Genomic DNA, 21,542 nt, shown 5'->3' on the forward strand with positions numbered 1-21,542 from the left:
CAAATGTTCAGAAGTCCTTGAAACACATCCTGTGCTGTCTTTTGTGCCTTCTATGAAAGTTGGATTCTCAGACTTGGAGAAATCAGACACTAGAATTTTTCAATATTGAAGAATGTCTTACACACAGTAGGTTAATGGAAAGAGCGACAACTACTAAAATGCCAGTACCTTATTGCTTACTTTACATTTGGTTGATAAAGGTTTTTCACACCGACAACACGACATAAGATAGTTATTTTTGATTTCCACACATTTGTTCAGGAGATAATGACGTTTCATGTCATCCACTTCTTTGGAGGCCATGTCTACTCCATTTGCCCATGGACAAAAAGTTGACATTTTATTGGCAGGGGGTATAGCTCAGTGGTAGAGCATTTGACTGCAGATCAAGAGGTCTCTGGTTCAAATCCAGATGCCCCCTTTCATGTACATGACACTCTCTTTTAATAGGGTTGCAATCTATGTATCTGAAAAATTATCTCAATTTTTAATATCAATTTCTTCAGAGAGCAAAACCAATTTCCCTCAGCTAACACACATACAACCTTCCATGCTTTACATTTTTCTACCGTAAATGCAAACGCTACAAACAGCAACCGCAATATTTCCCAATCGAGAGAGGTTGACACATCTCAGTGTGTTATCCCTCCTCCATTGTATGTGTGTTGTGACAATTGAAGTCGTACATGTGGGGGATTGTAAATTTGAAGTAGTTAGAAAATTTTTCTCTATTCAAACATGAGAGTTGCAGTTGAAATGTCAAATGTTCAGAAGTCCTTGAAACACATCCTGTGCTGTCTTTTGTGCCTTCTATGAAAGTTGGAATCTCAGACTTGGAGAAATCAGACACTAGAATTTTTCAATATTGAAGAATGTCTTACACACAGTAGGTTAATGGAAAGAGCGACAACTACTAAAATGCCAGTACCTTATTGCTTACTTTACATTTGGTTGATAAAAGTTTTTCACACCGACAACACGACATAAGATAGTTATTCTTGATTTCCACACATTTGTTCAGGAGATAATGACGTTTCATGTCATCCACTTCTTTGGAGGCCATGTCTACTCCATTTGCCCATGGACAAAAAGTTGACATTTTATTGGCAGGGGGTATAGCTCAGTGGTAGAGCATTTGACTGCAGATCAAGAGGTCTCTGGTTCAAATCCAGATGCCCCATTTCATGTACATGACACTCTCTTTTAATAGGCTTGCAATCTATGTATCTGAAAAATTATCTCAATTTTTAATATCAATTTCTTCAGAGAGCAAAACCAATTTCCCTCAGCTAACACACATACAACCTTCCATGCTTTACATTTTTCTACCGTAAATGCAAACGCTACAAACAGCAACCCCAATATTTCCCAATCGAGAGAGGTTGACACATCTCAGTGTGTTATCCCTCCTCCATTGTATGTGTGTTGTGACAATTGAAGTCGTACATGTGGGGTATTGTAAATTTGAAGTAGTTAGAAAATTTTTCTCTATTCAAACATGAGAGTTGCAGTTGAAATGTCAAATGTTCAGAAGTCCTTGAAACACATCCTGTGCTGTCTTTTGTGCCTTCTATGAAAGTTGGAATCTCAGACTTGGAGAAATCAGACACTAGAATTTTTCAATATTGAAGAATGTCTTACACACAGTAGGTTAATGGAAAGAGCGACAACTACTAAAATGCCAGTACCTTATTGCTTACTTTACATTTGGTTGATAAAAGTTTTTCACACCGACAACACGACATAAGATAGTTATTCTTGATTTCCACACATTTGTTCAGGAGATAATGACGTTTCATGTCATCCACTTCTTTGGAGGCCATGTCTACTCCATTTGCCCATGGACAAAAAGTTGACATTTTATTGGCAGGGGGTATAGCTCAGTGGTAGAGCATTTGACTGCAGATCAAGAGGTCTCTGGTTCAAATCCAGATGCCCCCTTTCATGTACATGACACTCTCTTTTAATAGGGTTGCAATCTATGTATCTGAAAAATTATCTCAATTTTTAATATCAATTTCTTCAGAGAGCAAAAACAATTTCCCTCAGCTAACACACATACAACCTTCCATGCTTTACATTTTTCTACCGTAAATGCAAACTCTACAAACAGCAACCCCAATATTTCCCAATCGAGAGAGGTTGACACATCTCAGTGTGTTATCCCTCCTCCATTGTATGTGTGTTGTGACAATTGAAGTCGTACATGTGGGGGATTGTAAATTTGAAGTAGTTAGAAAAAATTTCTCTATTCAAACATGAGAGTTGCAGTTGAAATGTCAAATGTTCAGAAGTCCTTGAAACACATCCTGTGCTGTCTTTTGTGCCTTCTATGAAAGTTGGATTCTCAGACTTGGAGAAATCAGACACTAGAATTTTTCAATATTGAAGAATGTCTTACACACAGTAGGTTAATGGAAAGAGCGACAACTACTAAAATGCCAGTACCTTATTGCTTACTTTACATTTGGTTGATAAAGGTTTTTCACACCGACAACACGACATAAGATAGTTATTTTTGATTTCCACACATTTGTTCAGGAGATAATGACGTTTCATGTCATCCACTTCTTTGGAGGCCATGTCTACTCCATTTGCCCATGGACAAAAAGTTGACATTTTATTGGCAGGGGGTATAGCTCAGTGGTAGAGCATTTGACTGCAGATCAAGAGGTCTCTGGTTCAAATCCAGATGCCCCATTTCATGTACATGACACTCTCTTTTAATAGGCTTGCAATCTATGTATCTGAAAAATTATCTCAATTTTTAATATCAATTTCTTCAGAGAGCAAAACCAATTTCCCTCAGCTAACACACATACAACCTTCCATGCTTTACATTTTTCTACCGTAAATGCAAACGCTACAAACAGCAACCCCAATATTTCCCAATCGAGAGAGGTTGACACATCTCAGCGTGTTATCCCTCCTCCATTATATGTGTGTAGTGACAATTGAAGTCGTACATGTGGGGGATTGTAAATTTGAAGTAATTAGAAAAAATTTCTCTATTCAAACATGAGAGTTGCAGTTGAAATGTCAAATGTTCAGAAGTCCTTGAAACACATCCTGTGCTGTCTTTTGTGCCTTCTATGAAAGTTGGAATCTCAGACTTGGAGAAATCAGACACTAGAATTTTTCAATATTGAAGAATGTCTTACACACAGTAGGTTAATGGAAAGAGCGACAACTACTAAAATGCCAGTACCTTATTGCTTACTTTACATTTGGTTGATAAAGGTTTTTCACACCGACAACACGACATAAGATAGTTATTTTTGATTTCCACACATTTGTTCAGGAGATAATGACGTTTCATGTCATCCACTTCTTTGGAGGCCATGTCTACTCCATTTGCCCATGGACAAAAAGTTGACATTTTATTGGCAGGGGGTATAGCTCAGTGGTAGAGCATTTGACTGCAGATCAAGAGGTCTCTGGTTCAAATCCAGATGCCCCATTTCATGTACATGACACTCTCTTTTAATAGGCTTGCAATCTATGTATCTGAAAAATTATCTCAATTTTTAATATCAATTTCTTCAGAGAGCAAAACCAATTTCCCTCAGCTAACACACATACAACCTTCCATGCTTTACATTTTTCTACCGTAAATGCAAACGCTACAAACAGCAACCCCAATATTTCCCAATCGAGAGAGGTTGACACATCTCAGTGTGTTATCCCTCCTCCATTGTATGTGTGTTGTGACAATTGAAGTCGTACATGTGGGGTATTGTAAATTTGAAGTAGTTAGAAAATTTTTCTCTATTCAAACATGAGAGTTGCAGTTGAAATGTCAAATGTTCAGAAGTCCTTGAAACACATCCTGTGCTGTCTTTTGTGCCTTCTATGAAAGTTGGAATCTCAGACTTGGAGAAATCAGACACTAGAATTTTTCAATATTGAAGAATGTCTTACACACAGTAGGTTAATGGAAAGAGCGACAACTACTAAAATGCCAGTACCTTATTGCTTACTTTACATTTGGTTGATAAAAGTTTTTCACACCGACAACACGACATAAGATAGTTATTCTTGATTTCCACACATTTGTTCAGGAGATAATGACGTTTCATGTCATCCACTTCTTTGGAGGCCATGTCTACTCCATTTGCCCATGGACAAAAAGTTGACATTTTATTGGCAGGGGGTATAGCTCAGTGGTAGAGCATTTGACTGCAGATCAAGAGGTCTCTGGTTCAAATCCAGATGCCCCCTTTCATGTACATGACACTCTCTTTTAATAGGGTTGCAATCTATGTATCTGAAAAATTATCTCAATTTTTAATATCAATTTCTTCAGAGAGCAAAACCAATTTCCCTCAGCTAACACACATACAACCTTCCATGCTTTACATTTTTCTACCGTAAATGCAAACTCTACAAACAGCAACCCCAATATTTCCCAATCGAGAGAGGTTGACACATCTCAGTGTGTTATCCCTCCTCCATTGTATGTGTGTTGTGACAATTGAAGTCGTACATGTGGGGGATTGTAAATTTGAAGTAGTTAGAAAAAATTTCTCTATTCAAACATGAGAGTTGCAGTTGAAATGTCAAATGTTCAGAAGTCCTTGAAACACATCCTGTGCTGTCTTTTGTGCCTTCTATGAAAGTTGGATTCTCAGACTTGGAGAAATCAGACACTAGAATTTTTCAATATTGAAGAATGTCTTACACACAGTAGGTTAATGGAAAGAGCGACAACTACTAAAATGCCAGTACCTTATTGCTTACTTTACATTTGGTTGATAAAGGTTTTTCACACCGACAACACGACATAAGATAGTTATTTTTGATTTCCACACATTTGTTCAGGAGATAATGACGTTTCATGTCATCCACTTCTTTGGAGGCCATGTCTACTCCATTTGCCCATGGACAAAAAGTTGACATTTTATTGGCAGGGGGTATAGCTCAGTGGTAGAGCATTTGACTGCAGATCAAGAGGTCTCTGGTTCAAATCCAGATGCCCCATTTCATGTACATGACACTCTCTTTTAATAGGCTTGCAATCTATGTATCTGAAAAATTATCTCAATTTTTAATATCAATTTCTTCAGAGAGCAAAACCAATTTCCCTCAGCTAACACACATACAACCTTCCATGCTTTACATTTTTCTACCGTAAATGCAAACGCTACAAACAGCAACCCCAATATTTCCCAATCGAGAGAGGTTGACACATCTCAGCGTGTTATCCCTCCTCCATTATATGTGTGTAGTGACAATTGAAGTCGTACATGTGGGGGATTGTAAATTTGAAGTAATTAGAAAAAATTTCTCTATTCAAACATGAGAGTTGCAGTTGAAATGTCAAATGTTCAGAAGTCCTTGAAACACATCCTGTGCTGTCTTTTGTGCCTTCTATGAAAGTTGGAATCTCAGACTTGGAGAAATCAGACACTAGAATTTTTCAATATTGAAGAATGTCTTACACACAGTAGGTTAATGGAAAGAGCGACAACTACTAAAATGCCAGTACCTTATTGCTTACTTTACATTTGGTTGATAAAGGTTTTTCACACCGACAACACGACATAAGATAGTTATTTTTGATTTCCACACATTTGTTCAGGAGATAATGACGTTTCATGTCATCCACTTCTTTGGAGGCCATGTCTACTCCATTTGCCCATGGACAAAAAGTTGACATTTTATTGGCAGGGGGTATAGCTCAGTGGTAGAGCATTTGACTGCAGATCAAGAGGTCTCTGGTTCAAATCCAGATGCCCCCTTTCATGTACATGACACTCTCTTTTAATAGGGTTGCAATCTATGTATCTGAAAAATTATCTCAATTTTTAATATCAATTTCTTCAGAGAGCAAAACCAATTTCCCTCAGCTAACACACATACAACCTTCCATGCTTTACATTTTTCTACCGTAAATGCAAACTCTACAAACAGCAACCCCAATATTTCCCAATCGAGAGAGGTTGACACATCTCAGTGTGTTATCCCTCCTCCATTGTATGTGTGTTGTGACAATTGAAGTCGTACATGTGGGGGATTGTAAATTTGAAGTAGTTAGAAAAAATTTCTCTATTCAAACATGAGAGTTGCAGTTGAAATGTCAAATGTTCAGAAGTCCTTGAAACACATCCTGTGCTGTCTTTTGTGCCTTCTATGAAAGTTGGATTCTCAGACTTGGAGAAATCAGACACTAGAATTTTTCAATATTGAAGAATGTCTTACACACAGTAGGTTAATGGAAAGAGCGACAACTACTAAAATGCCAGTACCTTATTGCTTACTTTACATTTGGTTGATAAAGGTTTTTCACACCGACAACACGACATAAGATAGTTATTTTTGATTTCCACACATTTGTTCAGGAGATAATGACGTTTCATGTCATCCACTTCTTTGGAGGCCATGTCTACTCCATTTGCCCATGGACAAAAAGTTGACATTTTATTGGCAGGGGGTATAGCTCAGTGGTAGAGCATTTGACTGCAGATCAAGAGGTCTCTGGTTCAAATCCAGATGCCCCCTTTCATGTACATGACACTCTCTTTTAATAGGGTTGCAATCTATGTATCTGAAAAATTATCTCAATTTTTAATATCAATTTCTTCAGAGAGCAAAACCAATTTCCCTCAGCTAACACACATACAACCTTCCATGCTTTACATTTTTCTACCGTAAATGCAAACTCTACAAACAGCAACCCCAATATTTCCCAATCGAGAGAGGTTGACACATCTCAGTGTGTTATCCCTCCTCCATTGTATGTGTGTTGTGACAATTGAAGTCGTACATGTGGGGGATTGTAAATTTGAAGTAGTTAGAAAAAATTTCTCTATTCAAACATGAGAGTTGCAGTTGAAATGTCAAATGTTCAGAAGTCCTTGAAACACATCCTGTGCTGTCTTTTGTGCCTTCTATGAAAGTTGGATTCTCAGACTTGGAGAAATCAGACACTAGAATTTTTCAATATTGAAGAATGTCTTACACACAGTAGGTTAATGGAAAGAGCGACAACTACTAAAATGCCAGTACCTTATTGCTTACTTTACATTTGGTTGATAAAGGTTTTTCACACCGACAACACGACATAAGATAGTTATTTTTGATTTCCACACATTTGTTCAGGAGATAATGACGTTTCATGTCATCCACTTCTTTGGAGGCCATGTCTACTCCATTTGCCCATGGACAAAAAGTTGACATTTTATTGGCAGGGGGTATAGCTCAGTGGCAGAGCATTTGACTGCAGATCACGAGGTCTCTGGTTCAAATCCAGATGCCCCATTTCATGTACATGACACTCTCTTTTAATAGGCTTGCAATCTATGTATCTGAAAAATTATCTCAATTTTTAATATCAATTTCTTCAGAGAGCAAAACCAATTTCCCTCAGCTAACACACATACAACCTTCCATGCTTTACATTTTTCTACCGTAAATGCAAACGCTACAAACAGCAACCGCAATATTTCCCAATCGAGAGAGGTTGACACATCTCAGTGTGTTATCCCTCCTCCATTGTATGTGTGTTGTGACAATTGAAGTCGTACATGTGGGGGATTGTAAATTTGAAGTAGTTAGAAAATTTTTCTCTATTCAAACATGAGAGTTGCAGTTGAAATGTCAAATGTTCAGAAGTCCTTGAAACACATCCTGTGCTGTCTTTTGTGCCTTCTATGAAAGTTGGAATCTCAGACTTGGAGAAATCAGACACTAGAATTTTTCAATATTGAAGAATGTCTTACACACAGTAGGTTAATGGAAAGAGCGACAACTACTAAAATGCCAGTACCTTATTGCTTACTTTACATTTGGTTGATAAAGGTTTTTCACACCGACAACACGACATAAGATAGTTATTCTTGATTTCCACACATTTGTTCAGGAGATAATGACGTTTCATGTCATCCACTTCTTTGGAGGCCATGTCTACTCCATTTGCCCATGGACAAAAAGTTGACATTTTATTGGCAGGGGGTATAGCTCAGTGGTAGAGCATTTGACTGCAGATCAAGAGGTCTCTGGTTCAAATCCAGATGCCCCCTTTCATGTACATGACACTCTCTTTTAATAGGGTTGCAATCTATGAATCTGAAAAATTATCTCAATTTTTAATATCAATTTCTTCAGAGAGCAAAACCAATTTCCCTCAGCTAACACACATACAACCTTCCATGCTTTACATTTTTCTACCGTAAATGCAAACTCTACAAACAGCAACCCCAATATTTCCCAATCGAGAGAGGTTGACACATCTCAGTGTGTTATCCCTCCTCCATTGTATGTGTGTTGTGACAATTGAAGTCGTACATGTGGGGGATTGTAAATTTGAAGTAGTTAGAAAAAATTTCTCTATTCAAACATGAGAGTTGCAGTTGAAATGTCAAATGTTCAGAAGTCCTTGAAACACATCCTGTGCTGTCTTTTGTGCCTTCTATGAAAGTTGGATTCTCAGACTTGGAGAAATCAGACACTAGAATTTTTCAATATTGAAGAATGTCTTACACACAGTAGGTTAATGGAAAGACCTACAACTACTAAAATGCCAGTACCTTATTGCTTACTTTACATTTGGTTGATAAAGGTTTTTCACACAGACAACACGTCATAAGATAGTTATTCTTGATTTCCACACATTTGTTCAGGAGATAATGTCAAATGTTCAGAAGTCCTTGAAACACATTCTGTGCTGTCTTTTGTGCCTTCTATGAAAGTTGGATTCTCAGACTTGGAGAAATCAGACACTAGAATTTTTCAACATTGAAGAATGTCTTACACACAGTAGGTTAATGGAAAGAGCGACAACTACTAAAATGCCAGTACCTTATTGCTTACTTTACATTTGGTTGATAAAGGTTTTTCACACAGACAACACGTCATAAGATAGTTATTCTTGATTTCCACACATTTGTTCAGGAGATAATGTCAAATGTTCAGAAGTCCTTGAAACACATCCTGTGCTGTCTTTTGTGCCTTCTATGAAAGTTGGATTCTCAGACTTGGAGAAATCAGACACTAGAATTTTTCAACATTGAAGAATGTCATACACACAGTAGGTTAATGGAAAGAGCGACAACTACTAAAATACCAGTACCTTATTGCTTACTTTGCATTTGGTTGATAAAGGTTTTTAACACAGACAACACGTCATAAGATAGTTATTCTTGATTTCCACACATTTGTTCAGGAGATAATGACGTTTCATGTCATCCACTTCTTTGGAGGCCCTGTCTACTCCATTTGCCCATGGACAAAAAGTTGACAGTTTATTGGCAGGGGGTATTGCTATGTGGTAGAGCATTTGACTGCAGATCAAGAGGTCTCTGGTTCAAATCCAGATGCCCCCTTTCATGTACATGACGCTCTCTTTTAATAGGGTTGCAATCTATGTTTTTGAAAAATTATCTCAATTTTTAATATCAATTTCTTCAGAGAGCAAAACCAATTTCCCTCAGCTAACACACATACAACCTTCCATGCTTTACATTTTTCTACCGTAAATGCAAACTCTACAAACAGCAACCCCAATATTTCCCAATCGAGAGAGGTTGACACATCTCAGCGTGTTATCCCTCCTCCATTATATGTGTGTAGTGACAATTGAAGTCGTACATGTGGGGGATTGTAAATTTGAAGTAGTTAGAAAAAAATTCTCTATTCAAACATGAGAGTTGCAGTTGAAATGTCAAATGTTCAGAAGTCCTTGAAACACATCCTGTGCTGTCTTTTGTGCCTTCTATGAAAGTTGGATTCTCAGACTTGGAGAAATCAGACACTAGAATTTTTCAATATTGAAGAATGTCTTACACACAGTAGGTTAATGGAAAGAGCGACAACTACTAAAATGCCAGTACCTTATTGCTTACTTTACATTTGGTTGATAAAGGTTTTTCACACAGACAACACGTCATAAGATAGTTATTCTAGATTTCCACACATTTGTTCAGGAGATAATGACGTTTCATGTCATCCACTTCTTTGGAGGCCCTGCCTACTCCATTTGCCCATGGACAAAAAGTTGACAGTTTATTGGCAGGGGGTATAGCTCAGTGATAAGATCAGCGTCATAAGATAGTTATTCTTGATTTCCACACATTTGTTCAAGAGATAATGACGTTTCATGTCCTCCACTTCTTTGGAGGCCCTGCCTACTCCATTTGCCCATGGACAATAAGTTGACAGTTTATTGGCAGGGGGTATAGCTCAGTGGTAGAGCATTTAACTGCAGATCAAGAGGTCTCTGGTTCAAATCCAGATGCCCCCTTTCATGTACATGACACTCTCTTTTAATAGGGTTGCAATCTATGTATCTGAAAAATTATCTCAATTTTTAATATCAATTTCTTCAGAGAGCAAAACCAATTTCCCTCAGCTAACACACATACAACCTTCCATGCTTTACTGTTTTCTACCGTAAATGCAAACTCTACAAACAGCAACCCCAATATTTCCCAATCGAGAGAGGTTGACACATCTCAGCGTGTTATCCCTCCTCCATTATATGTGTGTAGTGACAATTGAAGTCGTACATGTGGGGGATTGTAAATTTGAAGTAGTTAGAAAAAATTTCTCTATTCAAACATGAGAGTTGCAGTTGAAATGTCAAATGTTCAGAAGTCCTTGAAACACATCCTGTGCTGTCTTTTGTGCCTTCTATGAAAGTTGGATTCTCAGACTTGGAGAAATCAGACACTAGAATTTTTCAATATTGAAGAATGTCTTACACACAGTAGGTTAATGGAAAGAGCGACAACTACTAAAATGCCAGTACCTTATTGCTTACTTTACATTTGGTTGATAAAGGTTTTTCACACAGACAACACGTCATAAGATAGTTATTCTTGATTTCCACACATTTGTTCAGGAGAAAATGTCAAATGTCCAGAAGTCCTTGAAACACATCCTGTGCTGTCTTTTGTGCCTTCTATGAAAGTTGGATTCTCAGACTTGGAGAAATCATACACTAGAATTTTTCAACATTGAAGAATGTCTTACACACAGTAGGTTAATGGAAAGAGCGACAACTACTAAAATGCCAGTACCTTATTGCTTACTTTACATTTGGTTGATAAAGGTTTTTCACACAGACAACACGTCATAAGATAGTTATTCTTGATTTCCACACATTTGTTCAGGAGATAATGTCAAATGTTCAGAAGTCCTTGAAACACATCCTGTGCTTTCTTTTGTGCCTTCTATGAAAGTTGGATTCTCAGACTTGGAGAAATCCGACACTAGAATTTTTCAACATTGAAGAATGTCTTACACACAGTAGGTTAATGGAAAGAGCGACAACTACTAAAATACCAGTACCTTATTGCTTACTTTACATTTGGTTGATAAAGGTTTTTAACACAGACAACACGTCATAAGATAGTTATTCTTGATTTCCACACATTTGTTCAGGAGATAATGACGTTTCATGTCATCCACTTCTTTGGAGGCCCTGTCTACTCCATTTACCCATGGACAAAAAGTTGACAGTTTATTGGCAGGGGGTATTGCTATGTGGTAGAGCATTTGACTGCAGATCAAGAGGTCTCTGGTTCAAATCCAGATGCCCCCTTTCATGTACATGACGCTCTCTTTTAATAGGGTTGCAATCTATGTTTTTGAAAAATTATCTCAATTTTTAATATCAATTTCTTCAGAGAGCAAAACCAATTTCCCTCAGCTAACACACATACAACCTTCCATGCTTTACATTTTTCTACCGTAAATGCAAACTCTACAAACAGCAACCCCAATATTTCCCAATCGAGAGAGGTTGACACATCTCAGCGTGTTATCCCTCCTCCATTATATGTGTGTAGTGACAATTGAAGTCGTACATGTGGGGGATTGTAAATTTGAAGTAGTTAGAAAAAAATTCTCTATTCAAACATGAGAGTTGCAGTTGAAATGTCAAATGTTCAGAAGTCCTTGAAACACATCCTGTGCTGTCTTTTGTGCCTTCTATGAAAGTTGGATTCTCAGACTTGGAGAAATCAGACACTAGAATTTTTCAATATTGAAGAATGTCTTACACACAGTAGGTTAATGGAAAGAGCGACAACTACTAAAATGCCAGTACCTTATTGCTTACTTTACATTTGGTTGATAAAGGTTTTTCACACAGACAACACGTCATAAGATAGTTATTCTAGATTTCCACACATTTGTTCAGGAGATAATGACGTTTCATGTCATCCACTTCTTTGGAGGCCCTGCCTACTCCATTTGCCCATGGACAAAAAGTTGACAGTTTATTGGCAGGGGGTATAGCTCAGTGGTAGAGCATTTAACTGCAGATCAAGAGGTCTCTGGTTCAAATCCAGATGCCCTCTTTCATGTACATGACACTCTCTTTTAATAGGGTTGCAATCTATGTATCTGAAAAATTATCTCAATTTTTAATATCAATTTCTTCAGAGAGCAAAACCAATTTCCCTCAGCTAACACACATACAACCTTCCATGCTTTACTGTTTTCTACCGTAAATGCAAACTCTACAAACAGCAACCCCAATATTTCCCAATCGAGAGAGGTTGACACATCTCAGCGTGTTATCCCTCCTCCATTATATGTGTGTAGTGACAATTGAAGTCGTACATGTGGGGGATTGTAAATTTGAAGTAGTTAGAAAAAATTTCTCTATTCAAACATGAGAGTTGCAGTTGAAATGTCAAATGTTCAGAAGTCCTTGAAACACATCCTGTGCTGTCTTTTGTGCCTTCTATGAAAGTTGGATTCTTAGACTTGGAGAAATCAGACACTAGAATTTTTCAATATTGAAGAATGTCTTACACACAGTAGGTTAATGGAAAGAGCGACAACTACTAAAATGCCAGTACCTTATTGCTTACTTTACATTTGGTTGATAAAGGTTTTTCACACAGACAACACGTCATAAGATAGTTATTCTTGATTTCCACACATTTGTTCAGGAGATAATGTCAAATGTTCAGAAGTCCTTGAAACACATCCTGTGCTGTCTTTTGTGCCTTCTATGAAAGTTGGATTCTCAGACTTGGAGAAATCAGACACTAGAATTTTTCAACATTGAAGAATGTCTTACACACAGTAGGTTAATGGAAAGAGCGACAACTACTAAAATGCCAGTACCTTATTGCTTACTTTACATTTGGTTGATAAAGGTTTTTCACACAGACAACACGTCATAAGATAGTTATTCTTGATTTCCACACATTTGTTCAGGAGATAACACTGGCGACACACTTTATTCGAGCTTGGCTAGTCCCACGAATTCGGGTATACCCGGGTGTATTGAGGTTTGTGACTGTTTTCTGCCCGAGTGCATTGAGTTATTTTCCAAGCAGGGATTGAAGCATTTTATTCCCTCTGGCTGCAATACTGCACAGTATATATATATAAACTGCATTACAATTCATGAATTTATGCCATCTGGTAGACACGCGAAGCATTGCAGCCTATTAAATCCTAATCATTATCATTTAACAGATCAGCCGCCCATCAGCCAGGCATGAACCCAGGCTGGGAAGGCAAATGCAACGGGGCTTGTCAGAGGTCAGGAGCGGCGCATTCCAGGTATCTGCCAGGTACATACCGGGTATTTGCTCGAATAAAGTGTGTCGGTGCAGTAATGTCAAATGTTCAGAAGTCCTTGAAACACATCCTGTGCTTTCTTTTGTGCCTTCTATGAAAGTTGGATTCTCAGACTTGGAGAAATCCGACACTAGAATTTTTCAACATTGAAGAATGTCTTACACACAGTAGGTTAATGGAAAGAGCGACAACTACTAAAATACCAGTACCTTATTGCTTACTTTACATTTGGTTGATAAAGGTTTTTAACACAGACAACACGTCATAAGATAGTTATTCTTGATTTCCACACATTTGTTCAGGAGATAATGACGTTTCATGTCATCCACTTCTTTGGAGGCCCTGTCTACTCCATTTGCCCATGGACAAAAAGTTGACAGTTTATTGGCAGGGGGTATTGCTATGTGGTAGAGCATTTGACTGCAGATCAAGAGGTCTCTGGTTCAAATCCAGATGCCCCCTTTCATGTACATGACGCTCTCTTTTAATAGGGTTGCAATCTATGTTTTTGAAAAATTATCTCAATTTTTAATATCAATTTCTTCAGAGAGCAAAACCAATTTCCCTCAGCTAACACACATACAACCTTCCATGCTTTACATTTTTCTACCGTAAATGCAAACTCTACAAACAGCAACCCCAATATTTCCCAATCGAGAGAGGTTGACACATCTCAGCGTGTTATCCCTCCTCCATTATATGTGTGTAGTGACAATTGAAGTCGTACATGTGGGGGATTGTAAATTTGAAGTAGTTAGAAAAAAATTCTCTATTCAAACATGAGAGTTGCAGTTGAAATGTCAAATGTTCAGAAGTCCTTGAAACACATCCTGTGCTGTCTTTTGTGCCTTCTATGAAAGTTGGATTCTCAGACTTGGAGAAATCAGACACTAGAATTTTTCAATATTGAAGAATGTCTTACACACAGTAGGTTAATGGAAAGAGCGACAACTACTAAAATGCCAGTACCTTATTGCTTACTTTACATTTGGTTGATAAAGGTTTTTCACACAGACAACACGTCATAAGATAGTTATTCTTGATTTCCACACATTTGTTCAGGAGAAAATGTCAAATGTTCAGAAGTCCTTGAAACACATCCTGTGCTGTCTTTTGTGCCTTCTATGAAAGTTGGATTCTCAGACTTGGAGAAATCATACACTAGAATTTTTCAACATTGAAGAATGTCTTACACACAGTAGGTTAATGGAAAGAGCGACAACTACTAAAATGCCAGTACCTTATTGCTTACTTTACATTTGGTTGATAAAGGTTTTTCACACAGACAACACGTCATAAGATAGTTATTCTTGATTTCCACACATTTGTTCAGGAGATAATGTCAAATGTTCAGAAGTCCTTGAAACACATCCTGTGCTTTCTTTTGTGCCTTCTATGAAAGTTGGATTCTCAGACTTGGAGAAATCCGACACTAGAATTTTTCAACATTGAAGAATGTCTTACACACAGTAGGTTAATGGAAAGAGCGACAACTACTAAAATACCAGTACCTTATTGCTTACTTTACATTTGGTTGATAAAGGTTTTTAACACAGACAACACGTCATAAGATAGTTATTCTTGATTTCCACACATTTGTTCAGGAGATAATGACGTTTCATGTCATCCACTTCTTTGGAGGCCCTGTCTACTCCATTTGCCCATGGACAAAAAGTTGACAGTTTATTGGCAGGGGGTATTGCTATGTGGTAGAGCATTTGACTGCAGATCAAGAGGTCTCTGGTTCAAATCCAGATGCCCCCTTTCATGTACATGACGCTCTCTTTTAATAGGGTTGCAATCTATGTTTTTGAAAAATTATCTCAATTTTTAATATCAATTTCTTCAGAGAGCAAAACCAATTTCCCTCAGCTAACACACATACAACCTTCCATGCTTTACATTTTTCTACCGTAAATGCAAACTCTACAAACAGCAACCCCAATATTTCCCAATCGAGAGAGGTTGACACATCTCAGCGTGTTATCCCTCCTCCATTATATGTGTGTAGTGACAATTGAAGTCGTACATGTGGGGGATTGTAAATTTGAAGTAGTTAGAAAAAAATTCTCTATTCAAACATGAGAGTTGCAGTTGAAATGTCAAATGTTCAGAAGTCCTTGAAACACATCCTGTGCTGTCTTTTGTGCCTTCTATGAAAGTTGGATTCTCAGACTTGGAGAAATCAGACACTAGAATTTTTCAATATTGAAGAATGTCTTACACACAGTAGGTTAATGGAAAGAGCGACAACTACTAAAATGCCAGTACCTTATTGCTTACTTTACATTTGGTTGATAAAGGTTTTTCACACAGACAACACGTCATAAGATAGTTATTCTAGATTTCCACACATTTGTTCAGGAGATAATGACGTTTCATGTCATCCACTTCTTTGGAGGCCCTGCCTACTCCATTTGCCCATGGACAAAAAGTTGACAGTTTATTGGCAGGGGGTATAGCTCAGTGGTAGAGCATTTAACTGCAGATCAAGAGGTCTCTGGTTCAAATCCAGATGCCCTCTTTCATGTACATGACACTCTCTTTTAATAGGGTTGCAATCTATGTATCTGAAAAATTATCTCAATTTTTAATATCAATTTCTTCAGAGAGCAAAACCAATTTCCCTCAGCTAACACACATACAACCTTCCATGCTTTACTGTTTTCTACCGTAAATGCAAACTCTACAAACAGCAACCCCAATATTTCCCAATCGAGAGAGGTTGACACATCTCAGCGTGTTATCCCTCCTCCATTATATGTGTGTAGTGACAATTGAAGTCGTACATGTGGGGGATTGTAAATTTGAAGTAGTTAGAAAAAATTTCTCTATTCAAACATGAGAGTTGCAGTTGAAATGTCAAATGTTCAGAAGTCCTTGAAACACATCCTGTGCTGTCTTTTGTGCCTTCTATGAAAGTTGGATTCTTAGACTTGGAGAAATCAGACACTAGAATTTTTCAATATTGAAGAATGTCTTACACACAGTAGGTTAATGGAAAGAGCGACAACTACTAAAATGCCAGTACCTTATTGCTTACTTTACATTTGGTTGATAAAGGTTTTTCACACAGACAACACGTCATAAGATAGTTATTCTTGATTTCCACACATTTGTTCAGGAGATAATGTCAAATGTTCAGAAGTCCTTGAAACACATCCTGTGCTGTCTTTTGTGCCTTCTATGAAAGTTGGATTCTCAGACTTGGAGAAATCAGACACTAGAATTTTTCAACATTGAAGAATGTCTTACACACAGTAGGTTAATGGAAAGAGCGACAACTACTAAAATGCCAGTACCTTATTGCTTACTTTACATTTGGTTGATAAAGGTTTTTCACACAGACAACACGTCATAAGATAGTTATTCTTGATTTCCACACATTTGTTCAGGAGATAATGTCAAATGTTCAGAAGTCCTTGAAACACATCCTGTGCTTTCTTTTGTGCCTTCTATGAAAGTTGGATTCTCAGACTTGGAGAAATCCGACACTAGAATTTTTCAACATTGAAGAATGTCTTACACACAGTAGGTTAATGGAAAGAGCGACAACTACTAAAATACCAGTACCTTATTGCTTACTTTACATTTGGTTGATAAAGGTTTTTAACACAGACAACACGTCATAAGATAGTTATTCTTGATTTCCACACATTTGTTCAGGAGATAATGACGTTTCATGTCATCCACTTCTTTGGAGGCCCTGTCTACTCCATTTGCCCATGGACAAAAAGTTGACAGTTTATTGGCAGGGGGTATTGCTATGTGGTAGAGCATTTGACTGCAGATCAAGAGGTCTCTGGTTCAAATCCAGATGCCCCCTTTCATGTACATGACGCTCTCTTTTAATAGGGTTGCAATCTATGTTTTTGAAAAATTATCTCAATTTTTAATATCAATTTCTTCAGAGAGCAAAACCAATTTCCCTCAGCTAACACACATACAACCTTCCATGCTTTACATTTTTCTACCGTAAATGCAAACTCTACAAACAGCAACCCCAATATTTCCCAATCGAGAGAGGTTGACACATCTCAGCGTGTTATCCCTCCTCCATTATATGTGTGTAGTGACAATTGAAGTCGTACATGTGGGGGATTGTAAATTTGAAGTAGTTAGAAAAAAATTCTCTATTCAAACATGAGAGTTGCAGTTGAAATGTCAAATGTTCAGAAGTCCTTGAAACACATCCTGTGCTGTCTTTTGTGCCTTCTATGAAAGTTGGATTCTCAGACTTGGAGAAATCAGACACTAGAATTTTTCAATATTGAAGAATGTCTTACACACAGTAGGTTAATGGAAAGAGCGACAACTACTAAAATGCCAGTACCTTATTGCTTACTTTACATTTGGTTGATAAAGGTTTTTCACACAGACAACACGTCATAAGATAGTTATTCTTGATTTCCACACATTTGTTCAGGAGATAATGTCAAATGTTCAGAAGTCCTTGAAACACATCCTGTGCTGTCTTTTGTGCCTTCTATGAAAGTTGGATTCTCAGACTTGGAGAAATCAGACACTAGAATTTTTCAATATTGAAGAATGTCTTACACACAGTAGGTTAATGGAAAGAGCGACAACTACTAAAATGCCAGTACCTTATTGCTTACTTTACATTTGGTTGATAAAGGTTTTTCACACAGACAACACGTCATAAGATAGTTATTCTAGATTTCCACACATTTGTTCAGGAGATAATGACGTTTCATGTCATCCACTTCTTTGGAGGCCCTGCCTACTCCATTTGCCCATGGACAAAAAGTTGACAGTTTATTGGCAGGGGGTATAGCTCAGTGGTAGAGCATTTGACTGCAGATCAATAGGTCTCTGGTTCAATTCCAGATGCCCCCTTTCATGTACATGACACTCTCTTTTAATAGGGTTGCAATCTATGTATCTGAAAAATTATCTCAATTTTTAATATCAATTTCTTCAGAGAGCAAAACCAATTTCCCTCAGGTAAAGTCGTACATGTGGGGGATTGTAAATTTGAAGTAGTTTGAAAAAATTTCTCTATTCAAACATGAGAGTTGCAGTTGAAATGTCAAATGTTCAGAAGTCCTTGAAACACATCCTGTGCTGTCTTTTGTGCCTTCTATGAAAGTTGGATTCTCAGACTTGGAGAAATCAGACACTAGAATTTTTCAATATTGAAGAATGTCTTACACACAGTAGGTTAATGGAAAGAGCGACAACTACTAAAATGCCAGTACCTTTTTTTTTTTTTATAACTTTCTTTTATTGGTTTTTACAAAGAGAGTACAGTCCACAATCACATTAGAATAATTTTGTCAGCCTTAAGACATACAACATCGAGACGAACATGGTATGGGGATGACGTGAGAGGGGATGGTTAGAGGGGGAGGGGGAAGGGGTAGGGGGAAGAGGGAGGGGGGGGTGGGAACCAGGTATCGTCTAGTGGGAAAGTGTAGATTCCTCCGGGCGTTCCACTACGTCCGACTCTTTCCGCGTATGCAGAACTGACGCATTAGTCCTCCCGCTAGGCCCAGAGACCAGGTGCAACCGAAGGTCTCCTGCCTTTGTCCCATATGTCTAACTGTATGTCCACCCTCTAGTGTGTCTGTTCCGCCACCGAAGGAGAGCCCACCTATTACTATCACAGCCAGACGGTGGCATTGCTCATCCCTGGGATATCTGTCTGTGCCAGCCACAGTGACCAGATTTTTTGAAAATTTGGGCCAGTGTCGTTGACTAGACTTGTCAACTTTTCCATCTGGCAAGCGAACCAAATTCTGTTCCGAATTTTATCTATTGATGGAATTGCATTCTGATTCCATAATGCTGCGGTCTCGCACTTCATCGCCGTAGCAAAATGTGCTATGAGTTTGTTTCCTGATCTAGATACCTCGTCAGTGGGCCTGCCCAGTAAGAAAACCCACGGATCTAGTCGAATTTTGAGGCCCAAGAAGACCCTTTGAAGCCAGTCTCTAATTTGTGTCCAGACGGGTATGATTCGTGGACAAGACCACAGCATATGTACCAGATCTCCCTGTTCCCCACACTGTCTGGGGCATAGGGGGGAAGCTCCCGCGATAAATTTTGCTAATCTAACTGGGGTGAGGTACCACCTCAACAATACTTTATATGAGTTCTCCTTCAGTGTCGTACAGATCGAGCTGCTGGCCGCAGCTTTGAAGATCGCCGTCCACTCATCGTCTGTTAACGGTCCAGTCAAGTCTGTTTCCCACTGAGTCATGAAACTGGGTCTATGTGAGTCATCCGTGTCCGCCCTGGCCACCACCCCGTACAGGGCAGATATGAGTCCCCGTGTATCGGTTCCCCGATCACAGAGCTTTTCAAAATTAGTTAGCGGTGGTCTGTTTGTGTGTTTGGTATAAAATGCCCGAACCTGGAGGTATCTAATAAAATCTGTGTTGGGTAAGCCCGTTTCTGACTGTAAAATCTCGAATGTTTTGATTGTGTCGCGCCCCTCCAGGTCCTTAAGCCTTCTTAAGCCCCCTTTTTGCCAGTGTGTAAAGTTCCTGCCGATTAGCCCTGGAGCAAAGTCAGGATTACCATATAAAGGGGCCATTAACGACTCTTTAGAGGTCAATGAGTGCCTATGTTTGGTCGATTCCCAGACCGAGAGAGAACTCAACACAGAGGGTAATGGATTCTTTAGCTCTTTCAGCCTAACCTTGGGATACCAAATAATATCCTTGAGCTCCAGCGGGGCACATACCTCCCTCTCCAGAGCTACCCATCGCCTCAGCTCCGGATCACCATGCCACTGCGTTATTTGACACAGTTGGGCCGCTTTATAGTAAGCCATCAAGTTCGGCACTGCCAGGCCTCCAGTTTCCTTAGGCCTTTGCATGATTGACATTTTTACCCGTGGTTTTTTATTTTTCCAAATGAATTTTGTAACTGCTTTCTGCAGTGCTATAATGTCTGATCTTATCACGGGTATCGGAAGAGTTTGGAACAGGTATAGTATCCTGGGGAGGAGGTTCATTTTCACACAGAAGATTCTACCAATCCAGGATATCCCATAGGCAGACCACTCTTTGAGTTCCTTTGTAAGGGCTCTTAAGAGTCTCGGGTAGTTCTCTTGGTAGAGATTGCGGTTATGTTTAGTGAGAAATATTCCCAGATATTTTATGGCTTTGGACTGCCATTTAAATTGAAAGTTAAGCTCAATTAGTTTCTCTGTCTCTTTTGGGATATTTAGGTTCAGCGCCTCCGATTTCGATTGGTTAATCTTAAAACCGGAGATCCTGCTGAATTTATCCAGTAGCCCGAACAGATTGGGTAGTGAAGTAAGCGGTTTTGTCAGCGTTAATATAATGTCATCTGCGTATAGAGCGATTTTATGCTCCTGGGAACATACTTGCACTCCTGTGATGTCCAGGTTGTGGCGTACGTGCGCTGCCAGCGGTTCCACACATAGGGCGAACAACAGGGGCGATAGTGGGCAGCCCTGTCTGGTACCGCTTTTAATTTTAAACAGGTCAGATGGGAAGCCCTGGTGTACTACCCTGGCGGACGGGGCCGTGTATAATGCTTTTATTGCCCTTATAGTTTTGTCTCCAAACCCAAATGCCTCAAGCGTGGACTCCATGTATGGCCAATCAATCCTGTCAAAGGCCTTCTCCGCGTCTAGACTTAAAACAACTCCTCGGATCCCGTTGGCGTTAATGAAGTTAATTATATCTACTATTTTCCTAGTGTTGTCGGCCGCCTGTCTGTCTCTAATAAAGCCAACCTGATCCGGGTGGATGAGCCTTGGCAGGATCATACTCAACCTATTGGCCAATAATTTGGAATAAATTTTAACGTCCGAATTTATTAAAGATATTGGCCGATAACTTTGGCAGTTTGTGGGATCTTTGTCCTTTTTATAAATTATGGATATTGACGCCTGAAGCATCTGAGCCGAGAAGGGTTCCCCCGCCAGAACTCCATTAAACAATTTAAGCATATGTGGCGCTAGCACCCCTATAAATTTCTTGTAGTAGAGGTTAGAAAACCCA

The 21,542-nt window shown here is 38.7% G+C and overlaps 15 non-coding genes across 15 annotated transcripts; all 15 read left to right on the forward strand.

The window, feature by feature from the left end:
- The first annotated feature begins 349 nt into the window (after positions 1-349).
- Positions 350-421, forward strand: TRNAC-GCA (transfer RNA cysteine (anticodon GCA)). The gene has a single exon. It is a non-coding gene; the product is annotated as a tRNA-Cys (tRNA).
- Positions 422-1,109: 688 nt separating this feature from the next.
- On the forward strand, positions 1,110-1,185 carry TRNAC-GCA (transfer RNA cysteine (anticodon GCA)). The gene has a single exon. It is a non-coding gene; the product is annotated as a tRNA-Cys (tRNA).
- A 684-nt stretch (positions 1,186-1,869) lies between these two features.
- Positions 1,870-1,941, forward strand: TRNAC-GCA (transfer RNA cysteine (anticodon GCA)). The gene has a single exon. It is a non-coding gene; the product is annotated as a tRNA-Cys (tRNA).
- Positions 1,942-2,629: 688 nt separating this feature from the next.
- Positions 2,630-2,705, forward strand: TRNAC-GCA (transfer RNA cysteine (anticodon GCA)). Its single transcript has one exon. It is a non-coding gene; the product is annotated as a tRNA-Cys (tRNA).
- A 684-nt stretch (positions 2,706-3,389) lies between these two features.
- On the forward strand, positions 3,390-3,465 carry TRNAC-GCA (transfer RNA cysteine (anticodon GCA)). Its single transcript has one exon. It is a non-coding gene; the product is annotated as a tRNA-Cys (tRNA).
- A 684-nt stretch (positions 3,466-4,149) lies between these two features.
- On the forward strand, positions 4,150-4,221 carry TRNAC-GCA (transfer RNA cysteine (anticodon GCA)). The gene has a single exon. It is a non-coding gene; the product is annotated as a tRNA-Cys (tRNA).
- A 688-nt stretch (positions 4,222-4,909) lies between these two features.
- Positions 4,910-4,985, forward strand: TRNAC-GCA (transfer RNA cysteine (anticodon GCA)). Its single transcript has one exon. It is a non-coding gene; the product is annotated as a tRNA-Cys (tRNA).
- A 684-nt stretch (positions 4,986-5,669) lies between these two features.
- On the forward strand, positions 5,670-5,741 carry TRNAC-GCA (transfer RNA cysteine (anticodon GCA)). Its single transcript has one exon. It is a non-coding gene; the product is annotated as a tRNA-Cys (tRNA).
- Positions 5,742-6,429: 688 nt separating this feature from the next.
- TRNAC-GCA (transfer RNA cysteine (anticodon GCA)) lies at positions 6,430-6,501 on the forward strand. The gene has a single exon. It is a non-coding gene; the product is annotated as a tRNA-Cys (tRNA).
- Positions 6,502-7,189: 688 nt separating this feature from the next.
- On the forward strand, positions 7,190-7,265 carry TRNAC-GCA (transfer RNA cysteine (anticodon GCA)). Its single transcript has one exon. It is a non-coding gene; the product is annotated as a tRNA-Cys (tRNA).
- Positions 7,266-7,949: 684 nt separating this feature from the next.
- TRNAC-GCA (transfer RNA cysteine (anticodon GCA)) lies at positions 7,950-8,021 on the forward strand. Its single transcript has one exon. It is a non-coding gene; the product is annotated as a tRNA-Cys (tRNA).
- A 2,147-nt stretch (positions 8,022-10,168) lies between these two features.
- TRNAC-GCA (transfer RNA cysteine (anticodon GCA)) lies at positions 10,169-10,240 on the forward strand. The gene has a single exon. It is a non-coding gene; the product is annotated as a tRNA-Cys (tRNA).
- Positions 10,241-12,230: 1,990 nt separating this feature from the next.
- Positions 12,231-12,302, forward strand: TRNAC-GCA (transfer RNA cysteine (anticodon GCA)). The gene has a single exon. It is a non-coding gene; the product is annotated as a tRNA-Cys (tRNA).
- Positions 12,303-15,994: 3,692 nt separating this feature from the next.
- On the forward strand, positions 15,995-16,066 carry TRNAC-GCA (transfer RNA cysteine (anticodon GCA)). Its single transcript has one exon. It is a non-coding gene; the product is annotated as a tRNA-Cys (tRNA).
- A 2,261-nt stretch (positions 16,067-18,327) lies between these two features.
- Positions 18,328-18,399, forward strand: TRNAC-GCA (transfer RNA cysteine (anticodon GCA)). The gene has a single exon. It is a non-coding gene; the product is annotated as a tRNA-Cys (tRNA).
- Positions 18,400-21,542: the final 3,143 nt, after the last annotated feature.

Source organism: Ascaphus truei, chromosome 19 (assembly GCF_040206685.1).
Source record: "Ascaphus truei isolate aAscTru1 chromosome 19, aAscTru1.hap1, whole genome shotgun sequence".
In the NCBI taxonomy this organism is placed as follows: Eukaryota; Metazoa; Chordata; class Amphibia; order Anura; family Ascaphidae; genus Ascaphus; species Ascaphus truei.